The following is a 15,283-nucleotide window of genomic DNA, read 5'->3' as shown; positions in this document are numbered from 1 at the left end:
TGATGTTTGGTCTCATAGAATTCCACAAAAACATTCCCCAGACCATAACACTAGAGATGAAGGTTGTTTCGCGGCGAACTTTGCGCGTTTTCGAGATTCGTCAAACATGCGAACATATGGCGATGTCCGCCGACGCCATATTCTTTTGCATTGCACCGAATATTCACCCATGACACATCTATCAGGTGCGACAGGACAGACAATTGAGATGTTTCAGCACATGGACACACCCCCACCCTATAAAAGAACCCTATCTGGCAGCCATTTTACATTCTGTGCTTTGCCAGTGTAGGGAGAGGTTGCTTTGTGGAGCAGGGACAGGCTGTTAGGGACACCAAATGTTAGATAATAGGGCCACAAAAGTCCTTTTATGGACTGGTATAGGTGCGCTATCGATAGGTGTGATATACTGAGGGGTGTGATATACTTATAATATACTTTCTAACATAGAAAGTATATTATAGTGCATTTGTATTGTGCAGCAGTTGTGTGCGGTTCTGCTGCGATACCGCAGCTATATAGAGGGACAAACGCTATTGGAACAACTAATTGCAACGGGTGTGATATACCTGTCGCCCCCCCCCCCCCCCCAAAAAAAGAATTGAGGGGTGTGATATACCTTCTTCCACAAAATACTGATTGAGGGCTGAGATATACCTGTTGCCCCAAAAAAACAGGGTGGTGTGATATAACTGTTGTGGTAAAAAAATAATTGAGGGGTGTAATATACCTGCTTCCACAAAATACTGATTAAGGGGTTCAATATATCTGCTTCCACCAAATATTGACTGAGGAGTGCGATATACCTGCTTCCACAAAATACTGATTAAGGGGTTCGATATACCTGTTTCCACCAAATATTGATTGAGGGGTGTGATATACCTGCTTCCACAAAATACTGATTAAGGGGTTTGATATACCTGCTTCCACCAAATATTGATTGAGGCCTGCGATATACCTGCTTCCACAAAATACTGATTAAGGGGTTCAATATGCCTGTTTCCACCAAATATTGATTGAGGGGTGTGATATACCTGCTTCCACAAAATACTGATTAAGGGGTTTTATATACCTGCTTCCACCAAATACTGATTGAGGCCTGCGATATACCTGCTTCCGCAAAATACTGATTAAGGGGTTCAATATGCCTGTTTCTAACAAATATTGATTGAGGCCTGCGATATGCCTGCTTCCACAAAATATTGATTAAGGGGTTCAATATACCTGTTTTCACCAAATATTGATTGAGGGGTGCGATATGCATGCTTCCACAAATACTGCTTTTCTCTAGGGACTTAGGCACAGGGTCATTTTGAAAATGACAGGCAGAGGAAGAGGCAAGCAGTGGGAAGTTGGAGAAAGCACGATTTCAAAGGGCACACCAGAGTTGGTTGAGTGGCTCACTCAGCCTTCTGCTTCTGCACCCTCCTCATCCTCTGTATCTGCACCCTCCTCACTCTCTGCTGTGTGCACCCCCAAATACACCACCACCACCATAGCCCCTCCACTCGAGTCAGAGGAATTATTTTCCCATCCATTCCCAGACCTTACCGATGCGCAGCCATTCTTGACATCGGATGAGGAACAGGAGGTAGCAATGGCCGCCACCCAGCGGTCTGACGACAGTACCCAGATCAGCCCAAGGAGGGAGGTTCCCGCTGTTGCTGCCTACTCCGAGATCTCAAATGTCAGTGGTGGTGAAGGTGACGATGATGACGTGTCGATGGACAGGAAGAGGAGGGGAGTTCAGAGGGAGAGACGGAGCAGCAGAGAGGGAGGAGAAGGAGGAGAAGCAGGCAGAGCTCACAGGGCACAGTAGGCAAAAAGCAGGCTGCAAATGTATCTGGAGTGAGCCATCCACCATGCACGGTCACTTCTGGCGCTCCCAGGAAGCCAGCACATGGCTCCGCAGTGTGGGCTTTTTTTAACGTGTCAGCTGCTGACAATAGTGTTGCCATCTGCATACTGTGCTGTCAACGCATAAGTCGCGGTAAGCCCAACACTCACCTAGGGACGACCGCCTTAAGAAGGAACCTGGCCTCCCATCACCGAGCCCAGTGGGAGCAACGCCGTCAGAACCCACAAAGCCACACTCCCGGTGCTCTACGTCCTGCCTCTTCTCTTCTCCTCTCTCCTCCCATTTGTCCTCCACTCCACCTTCCACCGTGCCGTCGTCGCCTTCATCTGGCAGAAGGCAGACTTCCGTGGCCCAAATGTTCGAGCATAAAAAGTTGATGATGCCGGATAACCCTCTTGCCTAACGGCTGACCGCTGACTTGTTGGAACTGCTAGCCCGTCTAGTACTGCCATATGAACTGGTGGACTCGGAGGCCTTTAGAAAATTTGTGGCCATTGGCACACCGCAATGGAGGGTCCTCGGAAGTAAATATTTCTCCCTGAAGGGCATCCCAGAGCTATATGGTCACGTTCAGCGGCAAGTGAATATATCTGTCATGGCCTCGGTGTTGTACGCTGTGACATCTTTGCCGTACATGCCGGTTGCCAGGGGCAACGCATGGTTGTCTGCATGTGTGTTCTTTGCTCCTCTACTCCTGGTTCCTCCTCTGTCTGATGCTGGAAGGGTTAACTCCCTGGCTGGGTGTGGTAACTTGGGTTTTATTACCTGTGGCTCCCTGGCTGGAGTCAGTTGTACAGCTGTCGTTGGTGCTGGAGCTCTGCTCCAGTCCAGGGTGTTCTGTCTGCCCAGTCCTTGAGGGCCACCTAGTGGGACATCAATGTCTCCTGCGATGTCTCTCCGTTGTCATCCCTCTCTCCTCCCTTCACTACCCTTGCATATGTTTGGTGATGTTTATGTATGGGTGGTTGTTGTCTTGTCTAGTGGTTGTTACATGTCTGGACCCTTGGTGTTTGTAGTCCAGCATGTTTGCTAGACTTGTTCCTGTGTTGTGTACCTCCGGAAGGGGGCTAGTTTCCCAGAGGGGTGGTTTCCCAGCCTGGGGCTGCCATGCACCTTGCGGCATGGTGTCCAGGCAGTAACTGGTGTGCTGGATACCGATGTGTGGGTGTTGTTTGTACGGTGTCCTGTTTGGTGTGTGGGCTCTTGTACTTATGCACGGGTTCCAGTTAAGGTGGCTGCGGCAGGTAAGTGTGTCTCTGTGTACTTACCTGCCGATTTAGTTACTGCATACAGTCTCCTACTTTTCCGTGCAACTAGGCCATTTGAGACTCCTGTTCTTCCGTGTCTTGGAAGCATGTAACCCGTGGCTCCCGTGTGGATTTAGTGTTAATGCCAAGGTTTGTATGCAGGCCTGCCTATTCTTCTCCTCCTCCTACTCCATCCTCCGTCTTTTCTGTCAGGTGAATGCCAAATTTTTGGGGCCTGTACTCCAGTGGCCTACAGTAAAAAATCTTATCCAGTGACCGTCTAATGTACCTCCAACCACATCATCACAAGTTCTGTTCTCTCAGGTGAATGCCTCATTTTTGGGGCATGTACTGGCCTACAGTAAAAATTTTATCCAGTGACCGCCTAATGTACCTCCAGCCACATCATCACAAGTTCTTTTCTGTCAGGTGAATACCTAATTTTTGGGGCCTGTACTGGCCTACAGTAAAAATTTTATCCAGTGACCGCCTAATGTACCTCCAGCCACATAATCACAAGTTCTTTTATGTCAGGTCAATGCCTAATTTTTGGGGCCTGTACTCCAGTGGCCTACAGTAAAATTTTTATCCAGTGACCTCCTAATGTACCTCCAGCCACATCATCACAAGTTCTTTTCTGTTAGGTGAATGCCTAATTTTTGGAGCCTGTACTCCAGTGACCTACAGTAGAATTTTTATCCAGTGACCGCCTAATGTACCTCCAGCCACATCATCACAAGTTCTTTTCTGTCAGGTGAATGCCTAATTTTTGGGGCCTTTACTGCCGTGGCCTAAAACAAAAAATTTCTAGGCTCCAGCAGGGCACATTTTTGAGAGTTTCCCTTTAAGACGCATAAAAATGGCCCCTGATTGAAATACATATCTTTTGTGAAAACTTTTGCCAATGATCCCCCTCTGGTATGTCACTGTCCATGTTGTTGAACTATTTGTGCACTTCTAGTAAGTATTTGGTAACTGCAAATATGACCTGAAGGTTTTTCAGGTTCGCCTGCCATTAAAGTCAATGGGGCCCGCCACGAACGCGCGGTTCACGAACATTTGTCCCTGCCAATGTTTGTCCATCACTACATAAACCCTGCCCCCACCAGCTTGTGTTTTTCTAGCAGTGGTTAGTGGGTATTTGTTCTCTGATGTTTCTTGCCTGCCACGCCAACGTTCATCAATTTGATGGTGCAGAAAACGTGATTCATTAGAGAAGGCAACCCTCTGACAATCAGCGGAGGTCCTGGTTCACTTTGGCAGTGAGCTGCTCCACTGTAGCATTTCAGCATCCCTTGCGCACCTTCATAGCTGATGTTCACCTCTGATATGAATGTGATGGTACTCCGCAATTTCCACCTGGCTTGTTCGCAATTTGTCCACTCGCAATACACTTTCACCACGGCAACACATGAACAGTTCACTAACTGCGTTGTTTCAGTAATAATGCCACTCTTGATAAATTGCCCCCTGACAGCGGGGCATATGTGAGCAGACAGCCTATCACACACCTTATATACCCACCAAGCCAGCTCATGACGTGTGAATTCCTTCATTAGTTACACACTTCCGACGTTGAAAGTAGGAAGTGGTCATAATAAAGTAACTCGACCATGTATATAGATAGATAGACAGACAGACAGAAAAAAAGTCTTCAGACCTTTTCACTTTTTTATGTTGCGGCCTCCTTGTGCTAAAAACAAAAAAAAAAAAGTTTTACACATCAATGTTCACTCAATAGTGCATAATAAGAAAGTGAAAACATTATTTTAGAAATGTTTCCAAATGTATTATAAAGGAAACATTTAAATTTTGCATTGACATATGGAAGTATTCAGACCCTTTGCTATGACACTCGAAAATTTAGCTCTGGGGGCCTCCCATTTCTCTTGATCATCTTTGAGATGTTTCTACACCATGGCTGGAGTCCACCTGTGGTAAATTCAGTTAACTGGACGTGATTAGTGTTGCCATCTGCATACTGTGCTGTCAACGCATAAGTCGCGGTAAGCCCAACACTCACCTAGGGACGACCGCCTTAAGAAGGAACCTGGCCTCCCATCACCGAGCCCAGTGGGAGCAACGCCGTCAGAACCCACAAAGCCACACTCCCGGTGCTCCACGTCCTGCCTCTTCTCTTCTCCTCTCTCCTCCCATTTGTCCTCCACTCCACCTTCCACCGTGCCGTCGTCGCCTTCATCTGGCAGAAGGCAGACTTCCGTGGCCCAAATGTTCGAGCATAAAAAGTTGATGATGCCGGATAACCCTCTTGCCCAACGGCTGACCGCTGACTTGTTGGAACTGCTAGCCCGTCTAGTACTGCCATATGAACTGGTGGACTCGGAGGCCTTTAGAAAATTTGTGGCCATTGGCACACCGCAATGGAGGGTCCTCGGAAGTAAATATTTCTCCCTGAAGGGCATCCCAGAGCTATATGGTCACGTTCGGCGGCAAGTGAATATATCTGTCATGGCCTCGATGTTGTACGCTGTGACATCTTTGCCGTACATGCCGGTTGCCAGGGGCAATGCATGGTTGTCTGCATGTGTGTTCTTTGCTCCTCTACTCCTGGTTCCTCCTCTGTCTGATGCTGGAAGGGTTAACTCCCTGGCTGGGTGTGGTAACTTGGGTTTTATTACCTGTGGCTCCCTGGCTGGAGTCAGTTGTACAGCTGTCGTTGGTGCTGGAGCTCTGCTCCAGTCCAGGGTGTTCTGTCTGCCCAGTCCTTGAGGGCCACCTAGTGGGACATCAATGTCTCCTGCGATGTCTCTCCGTTGTCATCCCTCTCTCCTCCCTTCACTACCCTTGCATATGTTTGGTGATGTTTATGTATGGGTGGTTGTTGTCTTGTCTAGTGGTTGTTACATGTCTGGACCCTTGGTGTTTGTAGTCCAGCATGTTTTCTAGACTTGTTCCTGTGTTGTGTACCTCCGGAAGGGGGCTAGTTTCCCAGAGGGGTGGTTTCCCAGCCTGGGGCTGCCATGCACCTTGCGGCATGGTGTCCAGGCAGTAACTGGTGTGCTGGATACCGATGTGTGGGTGTTGTTTGTACGGTGTCCTGTTTGGTGTGTGGGCTCTTGTACTTATGCACGGGTTCCAGTTATGGTGGCTGCGGCAGGTAAGTGTGTTTCTGTGTACTTACCTGCCGATTTAGTTACTGCATACAGTCTCCTACTTTTCCGTGCAACTAGGCCATTTGAGACTCCTGTTCTTCCGTGTCTTGGAAGCATGTAACCCGTGGCTCCCGTGTGGATTTAGTGTTAATGCCAAGGTTTGTATGCAGGCCTGCCTATTCTTCTCCTCCTCCTACTCCATCCTCCGTCTTTTCTGTCAGGTGAATGCCAAATTTTTGGGGCCTGTACTCCAGTGGCCTACAGTAAAAAATCTTATCCAGTGACCGTCTAATGTACCTCCAACCACATCATCACAAGTTCTTTTCTCTCAGGTGAATGCCTCATTTTTGGGGCATGTACTGGCCTACAGTAAAATTTTTATCCAGTGACCGCCTAATGTACCTCCAGCCACATCATCACAAGTTCTTTTCTGTCAGGTGAATACCTAATTTTTGGGGCCTGTACTGGCCTACAGTAAAAATTTTATCCAGTGACCGCCTAATGTACCTCCAGCCACATAATCACAAGTTCTTTTATGTCAGGTCAATGCCTAATTTTTGGGGCCTGTACTCCAGTGGCCTACAGTAAAAATTTTATCCAGTGACCTCCTAATGTACCTCTAGCCACATCATCACAAGTTCTTTTCTGTTAGGTGAATGCCTAATTTTTGGAGCCTGTACTCCAGTGACCTACAGTAGAATTTTTATCCAGTGACCGCCTAATGTACCTCCAGCCACATCATCACAAGTTCTTTTCTGTCAGGTGAATGCCTAATTTTTGGGGCCTTTACTGCCGTGGCCTAAAACAAAAAATTTCTAGGCTCCAGCAGGGCACATTTTTGAGAGTTTCCCTTTAAGACGCATAAAAATGGCCCCTGATTGAAATACATATCTTTTGTGAAAACTTTTGCCAATGATCCCCCTCTGGTATGTCACTGTCCATGTTGTTGAACTATTTGTGCACTTCTAGTAAGTATTTGGTAACTGCAAATATGACCTGAAGGTTTTTCAGGTTCGCCTGCCATTAAAGTCAATGGGGCCCACCACGAACGCGCGGTTCACGAACATTTGTCCCTGCCAATGTTTGTCCATCACTACATAAACCCTGCCCCCACCAGCTTGTGTTTTTCTAGCAGTGGTTAGTGGGTATTTGTTCTCTGATGTTTCTTGCCTGCCACGCCAACGTTCATCAATTTGATGGTGCAGAAAACGTGATTCATTAGAGAAGGCAACCCTCTGACAATCAGCGGAGGTCCTGGTTCACTTTGGCAGTGAGCTGCTCCACTGTAGCATTTCAGCATCCCTTGCGCACCTTCATAGCTGATGTTCACCTCTGATATGAATGTGGTGGTACTCCGCAATTTCCACCTGGCTTGTTCGCAATTTGTCCACTCGCAATACACTTTCACCACGGCAGCACATGAACAGTTCACTAACTGCGTTGTTTCAGTAATAATGCCACTCTTGATAAATTGCCCCCTGACAGCGAGGCATATGTGAGCAGACAGCCTATCACACACCTTATATACCCACCAAGGCAGCTCATGACGTGTGAATTCCTTCATTAGTTACACACTTCCGACGTTGAAAGTAGGAAGTGGTCATAATAAGGTAACTCGACCATGTATATAGATAGATAGACAGACAGACAGAAGAAAGTCTTCAGACCCTTTCACTTTTTTATGTTGCGGCCTCCTTGTGCTAAAAACATAAAAAAAAAAAAAAAAGTTTTACACATCAATGTTCACTCAATAGTGCATAATAAGAAAGTGAAAACATTATTTTAGAAATGTTTCCAAATGTATTATAAAGGAAACATTTAAATTTTGCATTGACATATGGAAGTATTCAGACCCTTTGCTATGACACTCGAAAATTTAGCTCTGGGGCCTCCCATTTCTCTTGATCATCTTTGAGATGTTTCTACACCATGGCTGGAGTCCACCTGTGGTAAATTCAGTTAACTGGACGTGATTTAGAAAGACACGCCATTGTCTATACACTGTATAAGGTCTCTCAACTGACAATACATATTAGAGCAAAAACCAGTGTAACCCCTGCAGAGAAAGCAGTGGGTCTAGAGGATGTTGCTGCCAATTACAAGCAGGGACTCATAGCAGCAGACATTAGTCTTGATTCTCCTGAGGTGAAGTGAGCAACATGCCACCCCCAGGGCAAAATTCATGTCCTAGGTTCTTAGAAATGCCGAGTGGTGTGGTGCGACCTTAATAGTTTCTGTGTGTGTGATGGTGATCCTACCTGGATACTATCGTTCCCCATGGTTAGGCTTCGAAGCAATAAAGGGTAGAGTGGTAGGAGGTAGAGAATAAGTTGAGTCCAGACTTGGTGAAAGTTCAACAGGTTTGAATAAACTTGTATCCAGACAGTATTCGATCTTTCTCTTGGTCTCAGCAGGTTTTGAGGTAAACTGGCAGGCAAACTTAAATTTTCTGCTTTATCTCTCTGCTGTGCTAAATTCATGCTTCAGTCTGAAAGCTGGACTTTATAATGGTTCTGTTACCTTTGGAGTGGGGTGCCTTTGGCTGTTGACCCCCTTGTAATACCCTGTCTGTTTAATCTGTAAGGAGTCAAAGTGATTCTCATCCCCTTCCAACTCTCAATTTCCCTCTAGACTGACTAAACTAGACCTCAGAATGACCAAACACTCCCTAAGGGCCCTTCCCTTGGTAGGAATCAGGAATAGCCCGCTTCTGTCCTAAAGGTGGGGGGGGGGGGAATGGAATGGTAAGTTCCATTCTATCTAAAGATCTCTTTATGCTAGATACACTGCCACTTGCTGGTGAACCAGGCACATTACATGAACATAACAGTTTCATAGCAATACTTTGAATGCACGGTGTAAAAGGACCAGGAATAAATACACAGATGACATTATTTTTAGCCATTAGAGACAGTACCAGGGTGAAGGAATGGTAGTGCTACTCTGGGGTACTACAACTGGACTACAAATACCATGAGCACCTGCTCCTCCCTGCAGCCAGTAGAAGGGGGACCAGGGGAAAAGGCTAAGGAAGGAATTAAAACAGCAGCAATCTTAGAGACAGCAGCATGACTGAGAGATCTCCACAGACAGAAGTGTACCCTGCTTCTGTGCAGAGATTACAGCACAGTCCTGACAGCTCATGTGATTCCTGTATGAGAAGAGAAATCTCAGTTGCTGCATTAACCCTACAGTACAGCCCAGACAGCCCTTGTGTTTACAGTGTGAGAAGAGAAAGCTCAGCTGCTGCATAAATCCCTGAGCACAGCCCAGACAGCTCCTGTGTTTCCAGTGTAAGAAGGGAAATCTCAGCTGCTGCATTAATCCTTCAGCACAGCCCAGACAGCTCCTGTGATTCCTGTATGAGAAGAGAAATCTCAGTTGCTGCATTAACCCTACAGTACAGCCCAGACAGCCCTTGTGTTTACAGTGTGAGAAGAGAAAGCTCAGCTGCTGCATAAATCCATGAGCACAGCCCAGACAGCTCCTGTGTTTCCAGTGTAAGAAGGGAAATCTCAGCTGCTGCATTAATCCTTCAGCACAGCCCAGACAGCTCCTGTGATTCCTGTATGAGAAGAGAAATCTCAGTTGCTGCATTAACCCTACAGTACAGCCCAGACAGCCCTTGTGTTTACAGTGTGAGAAGAGAAAGCTCAGCTGCTGCATAAATCCATGAGCACAGCCCAGACAGCTCCTGTGTTTCCAGTGTGAGAAGGGAAATCTCAGCTGCTGCATTACCACAGCAGTCAAGCCTGCATCCCAGGAGGATCTTGCTCCTAACTCCACTGACATCCAAGCTTCTTAATGCTTTTATTGTATTATGTTTATGTTCACCCTTTCCCAAATAATGTTGTTGATCAGTTAACTCCTTCCTGGGGTGAGTGTGTACTAGGCTGGGCAGGGGTTTCCCAAGTTGGCCCCTGGCAGAAGAGGAAGACCCTCCTGCCATCCTATAAAACACCAGGCAAGATTTGGGTGGAGGCACTGCGTAATAGTGAGGTGAGAATCACCATGCACCCTGCCTACCGAGGGCTGCCTAAATGGGTGTTACAGTGAAGGCACTGCTGAGATCGACAAAAACAGCTGACATGGAAACTTTCCAAGTCAGAGAGGTGTACACGTGGTGTGAACAGACGAGCGCTGCTGAAGAATATAGTTTTGCAGTGTGTAGTGAACTCCTCGATGTGTCTGATGATGACATACTAAAGATTGTGAATGGGCTTCATGATATTGTCCATCCTAAATTGGTTGGCCGCCAAAATGAATAGTGACGGAAAAGGATTTACAGAGAGAATACTTCCCATCTGGAATAGCTGTGCCCCTAGAACATGGACAGAAGTGGAAGATCATATGGCCTATAAGGCCCGCAGCAACTTCACCTCAGGAACCATGCTTTCGGGATAGGAGTCCCAGTAGGTGTTTACCTCCTTCTCCACCTTGTGCCAAGTCTGAGGAGACCTCTGCTACTGCTGATGTACTTATGGAAACCATGGAGAAGTTAGTCAGTCAGTTGTCACCCCTATCCCAGCACGACACATGAAAGATGTTGCCCTGCAGTATCTAGAAGAGTGGTAGTGTACTAATGGTGCAAGGAAGCAGATAATAGTGGATAGTTTAAATGGTCTGTCTATGGAAGTGGTCCAGGCTGAGTGGCGGAGTAAGTCCCAAGCAACTTCCCAAGACTATATGGATGCACTTGAGGATGCTTTTGGGCCCCCAGAGGATGGTGTGGAGCTGCTCTATAAGCTCTGTACTACCTATCAAGATCCTGGCGAGAAGATGTCTTTACAGACTAGACCAACTGGTTCGGAGGATAGTATCCAAAGGAGGGAATAGCCCAGCAGAAGTTGAGCAGTGCCGCCTTGATCAAGTACTACGTGGAGCTCTGAACCATGATCCTATTGCTCAAAGACTGAGGTGCTGTGATAAAAAGAAGATCCTCCTTTCCTTCCCTCAACTACTTAAGGAGGTGTGACAAGAGAAAGTTGCTTTGGCAGCCGGGGAGCTGAAATCCACGAGAGTGGCAGTCTCAGTGTCAAGAGGAGGAGCTTCTGAACATAACCTCTTAAGTACTGACAAAAATTAAGTGCTTACAACAGATTGCTGAGGCAGTCACTGAAAGACCCCAGCAATCCCCAAGGAAGATAAGTGATAATCCTCCGAGGAGTTAAGACAGGAAAACAGAAGGATGCTTTGTGTGTAGGGATCCTAGCCCAGCTGCTCGGCAGTGCCTGAAGAAGCGGAGTTCCAAGGAGTCTGTATCTACTGCCTGTCCGAAGAATAGGCTGTCGAGAAATGGGACCAGTAGAGTCCTGTACTGGCCCCCCATTAAACTTGAAGGCGTACTCCACAGCCTGGAAGCCAAAGCTGACTCAAGGTCAGTGCCTGTAATAGTGAGGATGAATGCAAACATGTTCCGTACACTAGCACAGTGGTGCTGAGAAGTCGGGGAGACAATTATTTGCAGACTCTTACCATTAACCCAGCCTGTCTAGCTTCTTATGTGAGAAAGCAAGAGGCGAAGAGAGGCGAGCTCTTCCCTGAATATTTAAATCCCCGCTTTAAAGGAAGTGACCTGACAGAGGACAAAAAAGAGTTGCTAGTAGCAGGCATGATGGAACATGGTGCTGCTTTCTCATTGGGAGATTGGGATTTGGGCCTGGCGCAGGATGTAGAGCTTCACATCCGGATGAGTGATAAGAAGCCTTTCTGAGAGAGGTCCTGAAGACTTGCTCCCTCAGACATTAAAGATTTCAGGCAGCATCCCTTTTGGACACTGGAGTTATCATCCGGTCAAACAGCCATATGCTTCTCCTATAGTAATTGGTTGGAAAAAGAATGGAGATATCTGACTATGTGTGGATTACCGGACTCTGAACAAACACATGGTCCCTGACCAATATACGGTGCCCAGGATTGATGAAGCTTTGGATTGCTTACAGGATCGTTTGTGGTTTATTGTGTTGGATCTCCGGAGTGGCTACTACCAGCTACCAATGAGCTAAGAGGAAAAGATAGGACCACTTTAATTTGCCACATTGGGTTCTACCAGTATAAGAAGATGCCCCAAGGAGTTAAGGGTGCTCCTGCCACATCCCAAAGTTGCATGGATAAGGTCATGAGAGACATGAACTTCCAGGAAGTACCTGTCTACTTTGATGACCCGATTGTGTTTGAGCAAACACTAGAAGAGCACAACCAGAGACTGTTCAAGGTGCTGGATCGGCTAAAAAAACCTGGGCTCAAAGAACACCACTAGGCAGGCTACTTCAAGGTTAATGAGCCGTTTGAAGAAAGGTGGACGTCTGCTTGTGATGAGGTATTTGAGAAGTTGAAATCCTGCCTAACACAGGCCCCGGTAGCCTGAGAGGAACACTCTGAAGACAAAAGAGTTCCTAGAAGTAAGGAATGGGCTACTGTATCAAGTGGCCAAATAGTGGACTGGAAAGATCCAAAGGCAGCTGGTGCTTCCTGCTTGTTTCAGGGACGTGGTTCTGAAGGCTCTGCATGATGACCACAGACATCTTTAGGTTTAGAAGACAACCGGTCTCGTGGCAGACAGATTCTACTGGCCAAGAATGGAAGCCGACATTGAGGGTTACTCCAAGTCCTGTGCATGGTGTGACCAGAGAAAGACTGCTCAGTCGATCAGCCCTTCTTGTCAACCAGTGAGGGCCCTTAGATCTAGCGTGCATGGATTTCCTCTCCATTGAGCCTGATGAGGGTGTCAGAAATGTATTGTTGGTCACTGGCCATTTCAGCCGTTATGCCCAAGCGTACTCCACCAAGATCAGAGGGCAGTCACTGTGGCCAAAGCATTGTCAGAGAAGTTCTTTGTACATTATGGACTGCCATCCCGCATCCACACTGACCAAGGAAGAGACTTTGAGAGCCAGCTGATTAAAGAGTTGTGTGAGATCTGTGGGATCAAGAAGTCTATAACCACACCTTTCCACCCTCAAGGCGATCCTCAAACAGAAAGGTTCAACTGTAACCTTCTCAACAAGTTGGGCACTCTAGACCCCAAGCAGACAGGACGCTGGAGCCGGCACATAAGTCAGCTAGTTCATGCCTACAATTGTACAAAAACAATGCCTACTCCCCTTACTACTTCATGTTCGGGAGGGAAGCTCAACTACCAGTAGATATTAGTTTCGGAGTATCACCTGACCAATCATCTGGGAAGACCTATCTGAAGTATGCGTCACAGTTAAAAGAGGAATTGAAGGATGCTTACAGATTGGCTGACTAGGCTTCTGGTCGATCAGGAAGGTAAAGCAAGATCCAGTATGACCACAGAGTCAGAGAACAGGTTCTGCAGCCTGGGGATAGAGTCCACATTCAACAGCGGTGTCTTTATGTTAAGCATAAGCTTGCTGATCTACCCTATCCTCAGCTGGGGGAGAACTCAGAGGAGATGGAACCACCAGATGAAGAAATAGCTATGGTGGAGCTGAGCCTGAAACTCTAGAGCCAGGGTTCGAGGAGGATGCTGTACTGAAAGTTCCGAAGAGCACAGTGGTACCCATAATTCTTAAATAGAAGAGGTTTGGATTAACCAGGACTATTCCTAGAGCTGGCCGACCCACTAAACTAAGTAATCGGGGGAAAAGGGCCTTGGTAAGATAGGTGACTAAGAACCCAATGGTGACTCTGGCTGAGTTCCATAAAGCCCATGTGCAGATGAGAAAAACTTCCAGAAGGTCAACATCACTGCAGCACTCCACCAATCTAGTCTTTATGACAGAGTTGCCAAAAAGAAGCCTTTCCTCGTATAACAAAAAATTTATAGTAGTTCATAAAAAAAAATGTCATAGTAGTTCATAGTGGAGCAGTACTAGGTTTCCTCAACAGGTATATCCATTCAATCAAATAAAGATCTTAATAAGCCTCCTGGTGCAAGTAGCGTAGGACCCTGGCTCACGATCCCAGATATGAATCCAAATAGAAGAATCTGCAGCACTCCTTCAATTGCAATATACCAGATCAGTGCATCTTTAACAGAGGGACGTTTCGACTCATGTCTGGATGAAACTAGGCACTGCCCATCACCTGCCCAATACCATTCTCACAGTGAAACATGTGCAGCATCAGCGGCTGGGACAGGGAGACTGGTCAGAGTTGAGGGAAAGCTGAATGGAGAAAAGTACAGAGATAGGCCGCATGCACACGACCGTGGTGTGTTTTGCGGTCCGCAAATCGCGGATCCACAAAACACGGATGGCGTCCGTGCACGTTCCGCAATTTGCGGAATGATACGGACAGCCTTTACATATAACTGCCTATTCTTGTCCGCAAAGCGCGGACAAGAATAGTACGTTATATTTTTTTTGCGGGGCCACGGAACGGAGCAACGGATGTGGACAGCACACAGAGTGCTGTCCGCATCTTTTGCGGCCCCATTGAAGTGAATGGGACCGCATCCGAGCCGCCAAAACAGCAGCTTGGATGCGCACCAAAACAATGGCCGTGTGCATGAGGCCATATTCTTAATAAAAACCTAATCCAGAGCTCTGGACCTCAGACTGGGAAAAAGGTTCAGCTTTCTACAAGACAATGACCCTAAGCACACAGCCAAGACAACACGGAAATGGCTTAGAGACAACTCTGTGAATGTCCTTGAGTGGCCCAGCCAGAGCACTGACTTGAACCCAATCAAACATCTCTGGAGAGACCTGAAAATGGCTGTCCACCGATAGTCCTCATCCAACCCGAGAGAGGTCCTGCAGAAGAGAGTGGCAAGAATTTCCCACATCCAGGTGTGCAAACCTTGTGACATCATACCCAAGAAGACTGGAGGCTGTAATCGCTGCTAAAGGTACTTCAACTAAGTCCTCAGTAAAGGGTCTGAATACTTATGTCAATGTAACTGTTACTTTGCCATTATGGGGTATGGAGTGTAGTTGTTTCACATTAACAGCAGGGGAGTCCGGCAGGCTGTTCCGGCGGGTGAACAGCCTGTCGAATCCGTCCTGCCGCTAGTTCACGTGTGCCCCCGGACTGCGGCTCCATCCCCATTGACTATAATGGGGGCGGAGGCAGAGTTCCGGTGGCAGCACGGCATC

General features: G+C 47.1%; 1 protein-coding gene across 2 annotated transcripts in view; it reads left to right on the top strand.

Annotated features, from left to right (window-relative positions):
- The window catches only part of CCN5 (cellular communication network factor 5), a 35,994-nt gene that overhangs the window by 18,519 nt on the left and 2,192 nt on the right, over window positions 1-15,283 (top strand). The window lies entirely within an intron of this gene.

Source organism: Bufo bufo, chromosome 6, assembly GCF_905171765.1.
Source record: "Bufo bufo chromosome 6, aBufBuf1.1, whole genome shotgun sequence".
NCBI classification, from domain to species: domain Eukaryota; kingdom Metazoa; phylum Chordata; class Amphibia; order Anura; family Bufonidae; genus Bufo; species Bufo bufo.
Note: the sequence above shows the minus strand (reverse complement) of the source record. Positions and strands in the feature narration are given on the sequence as shown.